The sequence below is a fragment of the Salvelinus sp. IW2-2015 genome, unplaced genomic scaffold (assembly GCF_002910315.2).
Source record: "Salvelinus sp. IW2-2015 unplaced genomic scaffold, ASM291031v2 Un_scaffold2152, whole genome shotgun sequence".
NCBI lineage: Eukaryota > Metazoa > Chordata > Actinopteri > Salmoniformes > Salmonidae > Salvelinus > Salvelinus sp. IW2-2015.
In genome coordinates, this window is record NW_019943484.1 from 124,631 (window position 1) to 133,188 (window position 8,558).

The 8,558-nt window shown below is 40.2% G+C and overlaps 1 long non-coding RNA gene across 1 annotated transcript in view; it reads right to left on the reverse strand.

The window, feature by feature from the left end:
* Positions 1 to 7,126: 7,126 nt before the first annotated feature.
* Positions 7,127 to 8,558, reverse strand: part of LOC112073116 (uncharacterized) — an 8,558-nt gene continuing 7,126 nt past the window's right edge. The window contains exons 3-5 of the long non-coding RNA XR_002894463.1: positions 8,244 to 8,409; positions 7,987 to 8,019; positions 7,127 to 7,683 (exon numbers count right to left, since the gene is read on the reverse strand). This is a non-coding gene — a long non-coding RNA (uncharacterized lncRNA). The remainder of the gene's footprint in view (positions 7,684 to 7,986; positions 8,020 to 8,243; positions 8,410 to 8,558) is intronic.

Here is an 8,558-nt window from a genome sequence, read left to right on the forward strand (position 1 = left end):
GGGAGGATTACTGGATATCCTATCTAAAAACATTGACCCCTAGTGGTCTGAATATTGACTTTGACCTCAGGACCTTCTTATTATGAACAATTCTTTCTTTTATTAACAAGTCTCATAAATTGATATATTCTTTCTACAGCTTATTAGCGTACACCTAATTTGTTCCCCCTGTTGATGATGCTTATTATGCATTAAGTTTGAACCAAAAGATTACATGTAACGAATATGAAATGAAATAGAAAAAAATGTAATATGTGAAATTCAATTAAACAATAATTTATGTTGATGCTAATATTATGTACAATATTCAATTATGTTTCTATTTGATAATAGCCTGATATTTAATTTGCTAAAATCTATTGTTTTTTAACAGTTTCACTAATTCATTCTAATTAACTTAATCATTATGACACACCCCTAACTATTGTCATTGGTTGCACTAATTACAGTTTGTCTACATAACCTTGTTCAAGAATTCATGGCATTGCCCTGAAAAAGGCACAGTTATGCTGAAACGTTGGTAAATACCCAATAAATTACTGGGAGTTTATATATGGAYTGTGCGACTCTCTTTATTTTGATAGTTTATTTGCCGTAAGTCASCACCTCCACAAAAACACATTTTTCTGGGTGTGCGCCAGCTCATGTTTTTTATGAGTCTGTAATACCAACTTGTTTCAAGCAGACCACAATAGTCCCTGTGCCCAAGAACACTAACACCCAAGAAAACTATCTGCCTAAATGACTACCGACCCATAGCACTCACGTCTATAGCCATGAAGTGCTTTGAAAGGCTGGTCATGGCTCACATCAACACKATTWTCCRAGAAACCCTAGACCCACTRCAATTTGCATACCGCCCTAACAAGATCAACAGATGATGCAATCTCTATTGCACTCTACACTGCCCTTTCCCACRTGGACAAAAGGAACACCTATGTGAAAATGCTATTCATTGACTACAGCTCAGCGTTCAACACCATAGTGCCCTCAAAGCTCATCACTAAGCTAAGGACCCTAGGACTAAACACCTCCCTCTGCAACTGGATCCTGGACTTCCTGACGGGCCGCTCCCAGGTGGTAAGGGTAGGTAACAACACATCCGCCACACTGATCCTCAACACGGGGGGCCCTCAGGGGTGCGTGCTCAGTCCCCTCCTGTACTCCCTGTTCACTCATGATTGCACGGCCAGGCACGACTCCAACATCATCATTAAGTTTGCAGATGATGCGGTAGGTCTGATCAGCGACAACAACGAGACAGTCTATAGGGAGGAGGTCAGAGAACTGGCCGTGTGGTGCCAGGACAACAACCTCTCCCTCAACATGAACGAGACAAAGGAGATGATTGTGGACTACAGGAAAAGGACCGAGCACGCCCCCATTCTCATCGATGGGGCTGTAGTGGAGCAGCTTGAGAGCTTCAAGTTCCTTGATGTCCACATCACCAACAAACTAACATGGTCCAAGCACAGCAAGACAGTCATGAAYAGGGCACGATAAAGCCCATTCCCCCTCAGGAGACTGAATAGATTTGGCATGGGTCCTCAGATCCTCAAAAGGTTCTACAGCTGCACCATCGAGAGCATCCTGACGGGTTGCATCACTGCCTGGTATGGCAACTMCTCAGCCTCCGACCGCAAGGCACTATAGAGGGTAGTGCGTACGGCCCAGTACAACACTGGGGCCAAGCTTCCTGCCATCCAGGACCTCTATACCAGGCAGTGTCAGACGAAGGCCCTAAAAATTGTCAGACTCCAGCCACCCTAGTCATAGACTGTTCTCTCTGCTACCGCACGGCAAGCGGTACCGGAGCACCAAGTCTAGGTCCAAAAGGCTTCTTAACAGCTTCTACCCCCAAGCCATAAGACTCCTGAACATCTAATCAAAGGGCTACCCAGACCCCTCTTTTATGCTGCTGCTACTCTGTGTTTATTATATGTGCATAGTCTCTACCTACATGTACATATTCCCTCAATTACCTCAACTAACCGGTGCCCCCGCACATTGACTCTGTACCGGTACCCCCTGTATATAGCCTCGCTATTGTTATTTTACTGCTGCTGTTTAATTATTTGTTACTTTTATTTTRYTTTTTTTACCAGACACTTCATTTTCTTAACTTCTTAAAGCGTTGTTGGTTAAAGGCTTGTAAGTGCATTTGACAAATACAATTTGATTTGAGGAGGCGGATAGTACGAGTCTCAGTTTATTAAAGTACAAGGGGCAGGCAAAAGGTAAGTTAAGGCAGGCAAAGAGTCGTTATCAAATCAGAGTCAGGCAGGTACAGGATGGCATGCAGAGAACTGGGAAGACTAGCGAAACCAAGCACATTGGAACACATACTGGTAGGCCTGACAAGACAAACTGGCAACAGATCAACAGAAAACGCAGGTATAAATACACAGTGGATAATGGGGGGAGATGGGAGACARCTGGTGGGGGGTGGAGACAAGCACAAAGACAGGTGAAACAGATCAGTGTGTGASAGTAACATCTATTGCTGGTTAACAAATTATGGCCAATTGTAGGTCTGTCTGTTGTGTTGATTTGCATATAGCATGTGTTTTAATATTTGAAAGGCTTATGTTGGTTCTCTTCATATTCCCATTTTTACCTGAATGACTGTTTGTTGATTTGTTTGGTGCAATTTCTCAATTGCATTAATTATATTTTTCTATGAAGTGGAATTATATTGCCGATACATTTRAGATTAGCTTCCTTTCACTCCCTCTGTTTTCGACAAAGGTGAAAAGTTAAAAAGTCCTTAATGTTTGGCCAGACAAATGTGTTCAGTTAGAATTCTCTCTGGGTTCAAGTTCATTTAAAAAGACAACTGTGAACTTGGTATAAGGAGTGTTAGCAGTTTTAGGTATGAGGGACTTTTGTGATTTTAGGAATGTGTGAGGGGCAATATGCAACCAGGCCTTTTATGTCAAGTAGTAGTATGAGTTGAGTAGTATGAGTAGTAGTATGAGAGACAATATGAGTTGACTCCTCATTTAAACAGCATTCTTGGTGGACCATTCTTGATACAGATCGTGAAAAACTCAGCGGCGTTGCAGTTCTTGGTACACTCAAACAATGACGGCCTACTCCGGCCAAACCCCGACGACTCTGGGCCAATTGTGCGCCGCTCTATGGGACACCCAGTCACGGCCGGATGTGAAACAGCCTGGATGCACTATGCAGAAATCGCTCCACCATTTCCTGGTTGCTAAAATTCTAARAGTTCACCTAATATCTTTACCATAACCAAAAATGTTGTATTTTCTGCTGTTTGAAGCTGGTGTACAAAACCGAAATATTCCAAAACAAAACTTAAGAATGGGAAGCATAGAAATAATGCACATAGAACAGATCTACCGCTTCTTAGAATTGCTTTCAATGAGAGTGACAGATGTATAACCTGTCTAGGACTCTCCAACAGCCAATGAAATTGCAGGGCGCCAAATTCAATCAACAGAAATCTCAGAATTCAAATTTCTCAAACATACAAGTATTAGACACCATTTTAAAGATAAAATTKTCGTTTATCCAACCACAGTGTCCGATTTCAAAAAGGCTTTTCAGCGACAGCWMAACATGTCATTATGTTAGGTCAGCAACTAGTCACAGAAAGCATACAGAGATTTTCCAACCAAAGAGAGGAGTCACAAAAAGTAGAAATAGAGATAAAATGAACCACTAACCTTTGATATTCTTCATCAGATGACACTCCCTGGAAAACATGTTACACAATACATGTATGTTTTGTTCGATCAAGTTCATATTTATATCCAAAAACCTCAGTTTACATTTGGCTTTGCCTCCAAAACATCCTGTGAGTTTGCAATGGAACTCAAGCTAACTCTCACATGAACGCGCATGGTCAGCTCGTGCGTGGCACTCTGGGAGACCTTACTCAATCCCCTCTGATTCGCCCCCACTTCACAGTAGAAGCATCAAACAAGGTTCTAAAGACTGTTGACATCTAGTGCAAGGCTTAGGAAGTGCAATATGACCCCATAGACACTGTGTATTCGATAGGCCAAGAGTTGAAAAACTACAAACCTCAGATTTCCCACTTCCTGGTTGGATTTTTCTCAGGTTTTCACCTGCCATATGAGTTCTGTTCTACTCACAGACATCATTCAAACAGTTTTAGAAACTTCAGAGTGTTTTCCATCCAAATCTACTAATAATATGCATATATAGCAACTGGGACCTAAGTACCAGTCAGTTTACTAGTTCTGGCACGCTTTTCATCCAAACGTGAAAATGCTGCCCCCTATCCCAAACAGATAACTCACATTTCTATGTGAATTTGGTCGGGTCACCCAAAAAGTTACATATTGCAGCTTTTAACTTCTTATGCTGCAGGGCAGTATTGAGTAGCTTGGATGAAAGGTGCACAGAGGTGCCATAGTAAACTGCCTGCTCCTCAGCTTCAGTTGCTAATATATGCATATTATTCGTATTGGATAGAAAACACTCTGAAGTTTCTAAAACTGTTTGAATGATGTCTGTGAGTATAACAGAACTCATATTGCAGCAAAAACCTGAGAAAAAATCCAAACAGGAATGGGAATTCTGAGGTAGGTAGATTTTCAGCACAGCCCTATTGAACAAACAGTGATATGGATGAGTTTGCACTTCTTACGGCTTCCACTAGATGTCAACAGTCTGTAGAACCTTGTCTGATGCCTGTACTGTGAAGTGGGGCCGAAGAGACAGGAATTAGTCAGGTCTATCATGACCTGACCATGCGCGTTCACAGAGAGGAGCTATGTTCCATCGCACATCTGAAGTCAATGTAATTCTCTGTTGGAACGTTATTCAAGATTTATGTTAAAAAACATTCTAAAGATTGATTCAATACATCGTTTGACATGTTCTACTGACTGTTACGGAACTTTTGACATTTCGTCTGCTTTTAGTGAACGCGCTTCCTGACGTTGGATTTGTTTACCAAACACGCTCACAAAAATAGCTATTTGACATAAATGATGGACATTACCGAACCAAACAAACATTTCTTGTGGAAGTGGGAGTCCATTCCAACGAAGATCAGCAAAGGTAAGTGAAGATTTATTATGCTTTTTATGAGTTTTTGACTGCACAATTTGGCGGTAACTTATGGCTTGCTTTTGTTGGATGAGCGCTGTTTTCAGATGATTGAATATTGTGTTTTGACGTAAAGCTTTTGAAATCTGACACAGCAGTTGCATTAAGACAAGTGTATCTATCTTAATTCTATGTAAAACATGTATCTTCATCAAAGTTGATGATGAGTATTTATGTTATTTGACGTGCTCTGCAATTCTCCGGATATTTTGGAGGATTTCTGAACATGGCGCCAATGTAAACTGAGGTTTTGGATATAAAATTTAACTTATCGAACAAAACATATATGTATTGTGTAACATGAAGTCCTATGAGTGTCATCTGATGAAGATCATCAAAGGTTAGTGATTAAATGTATCTCTATTTCTGCTTTTGAATCCTGTCTTTGGCGGAAAATGACTGTGTTTGTCTGTGATTTTGCGGTGACCTAACATAATCGTTTGTGGTGCTTTCGCTGAAAAGCCTATTTGAAATCGGACACTTTGGRGGGATTAACAACAAAATTATCTTTTAAAATGGTATAAGATATATGTATGTTTGAGGAATTTTTATTATGAGATTTCTGTTGTTTGAATTTGGCACCCTGCACTTTCACTGGCTGTTGTCATATCGATCCCGTTGACGGGATTGCAGCCATAAGAAGTGTTAAGTCTCACTGTAGCCTACTTTTGTTTCTCATCACTGCATCGCATGTCCCTGGTGGRATTTTGATTCCCCCATCATGCTTCCACATCTACCCATCATCACATTTTAATATAAATGAATTCACTTCAGCAATCAGATCCGGATGGATKATTGTAAATGCACGTTTATGCACCATATCCGAAGCATTTTTAGACCTACTAGGCCTGTCTGGTAAACAATAGGTTGTCTTGTGTCAAACGTTATTTTTGCAGGAAGTGCACGGAGATACAGTATATACAAATCTATCCTCTGTAGGGACAAGGGCACATATATGTAAATATAATCCATACTTATAGTAATCCATAGCCTATTATCTGACAATATTAATTGTTACTCATTATCACTTCATTCTTAAGTTCTGAATGCAATGCATAGTCATTATAATATAACCTTCTWTGTAGTGGATATCGTGCCTGCACAAATCAATACAATCAAATTGTATTGTCATATGCATAGYATAGACATGCTTACTGCTTTCGATCTTGTTCATTCATAGGGCTATGCCAATTTTATCATGTCATGTTGATCTAGTGCACGTTTGCAGTGTAGGCTTTATGTTTGGTTTCAGGTGTTGCCCACGGGCCTACTCTTTCCCCTTAACATGTTGTGCTGTTTCATCTTCCCTCGCTAATGCTCTCTCCTCTCTATTAATTATATTATATTAGAATGTATGGAACACCATATAACACCGGCATGTCTTTTATGGTCGTGCCCCACCGGCCGTGAGCACTCCCATCCACTGGTCTACACAGGCCAATTGCTGTTCAGAGCTATACGAGTGGACTCAGATCTAAGCTGCTGCAGTAAAGGCTGTTACAATTAACAAGTGCGCCCTCTGCTGTCAAGGCGGGCAATATCAACACCATTACAACATATCTTAATATGGCTGTTTGCTAAACAACATGTTGTCTTGTGTCAAACGTTCTTTTGCAATTTAGCTTTGCTCTACAGGGAAAAGGGCATATCTATGCTGTTGGAAGTGGCTTAATGGATGGAATGCAATATAACATTGGTGTGTCATCCATGGTCGTGAACTCCCGTCCACTTATCTACACAGACTGAGTGCTGTTCAGAGCTACTTCGTTGCATAGGAGTGGAGTCTACTAAGGTGAACTCAAGAGAGCTCGTCGAACSGCCTCACGACAATCCATCGCAMAYATCGTGGATTGGTATCGTATAATAATCAGAGACCACGTGTTTCATAACCCTGTAAGCGAGTCATCGTATCCTTGTAATCGTAGCCTTGCTCAAGTGGTGCTTTGCAACATGGGTAATTTTATCAATTGATTCATCAGCGATTCAAATGGAATATGTTATCCATTCTTTATGAGCCCAGTAGACTTTAACTCTCATCACTCTTGGCATTTTTATTGAATTTGTATTTCATCGTCATAAACAAAATGTCTTCCGTTTACTGAATATGTTATGTCAGTCTCTGGAATTACTCTGGAATTATTACTGCAATTTTACGACATTAACTCCTATTTTTACCTGGAATCCTCTTTTTTTTGCTGGCATTGGTTGGGAAAATAAAGAATTGGGAGATGTTTATAGGACAAGGTATGTCGATCCTYYTGCAAAAACATTTCTTGAACTCAAACTTTTACATATACTGTGTCAAACATTCACTTAAAAGCAACTTACAACATGCTAATGTAAACACATTCAGTTTTAACATTTTTGTCGTGTTTTTTATCATCTGCATGTTTCTTGACTGCGCGCTGCAGTCGGTGAATTTAAGTGCCTGTATGTGTGCGTGCGCAAGGCTACTCCCTCCATTCATAGTTTGCAATCTTTGAGATCAGAGAAATAACTTTTGGACTGATTGCATGCTGCTTTCTTAAGTTCTTCTCCACTTTGGACCCCTTGTCTGGGTTGATCTTGAATAGGCACCTGCGTTGGATGAAATAACATAAATAATGTCATTCTATACTAGTGTGTCCMCCATTCTTAATCACTAGCAGTGGTCCTCTACCCCTTCAGATACAATAATTTGGTTTGTTGACTAACAAAAATGTACCTGCAAAAATCTATTTATCTAATTTAAAGGTGCTACATGTAGGATATTTGCAATGTAATATTAGAAAATGTCTACGATACAGTTAAAGTAACAGTGTTTCACAATATTAATGTTTCACAATATTCTTTCACCAGAAAGTATATTGGGTGCATAGAAAGTGTATCCTGAAATCTTACATTTCTGTTGTCCAACAAGGGARTGGTGTGGTTCTGTTTTGAAATTGAAAGTTGTAGTTAACAGTAATGCATCCTAGATGACAACACCAGACTAGAGTTAGTTATAACGTGTGCAAAGAAAGTAATGTCTATTGCAATAGGTGCGCAAAATAACGTTACACGTTACTTTCCCAGGTGCTACAAAAAAATCCTGGAAGAACTATACAGTCAGTCACTTCAAATGAAATTGAAGTGGGTAATAAGGGATGAATTCATACCTCTGCAGGAACTCCAATGTTGCTGCCAGGTCAGAGGGGTAATTTATGTTAAAGCAATAATATGCCACAAACATCATTACCAGGGCATCGTTGAAGGTAAGAGTGCCATTCAGGACGATCTGGTCCACAGAAACCATMAAGTTTTCAGCAGTTAGAGGAGAACTCCCTATGGTAAATAACAGACAAGGGGTGAAATGTTTGACCACTGTTTATCTTCCATTCAAACTCTTCCTCTCTTTACCCATCTCTCTCACTACCTCCTGCAACCTCACCCACCATCTCCCTCTTTTGTTCCTGCTCCATCCCTCTCCCTCA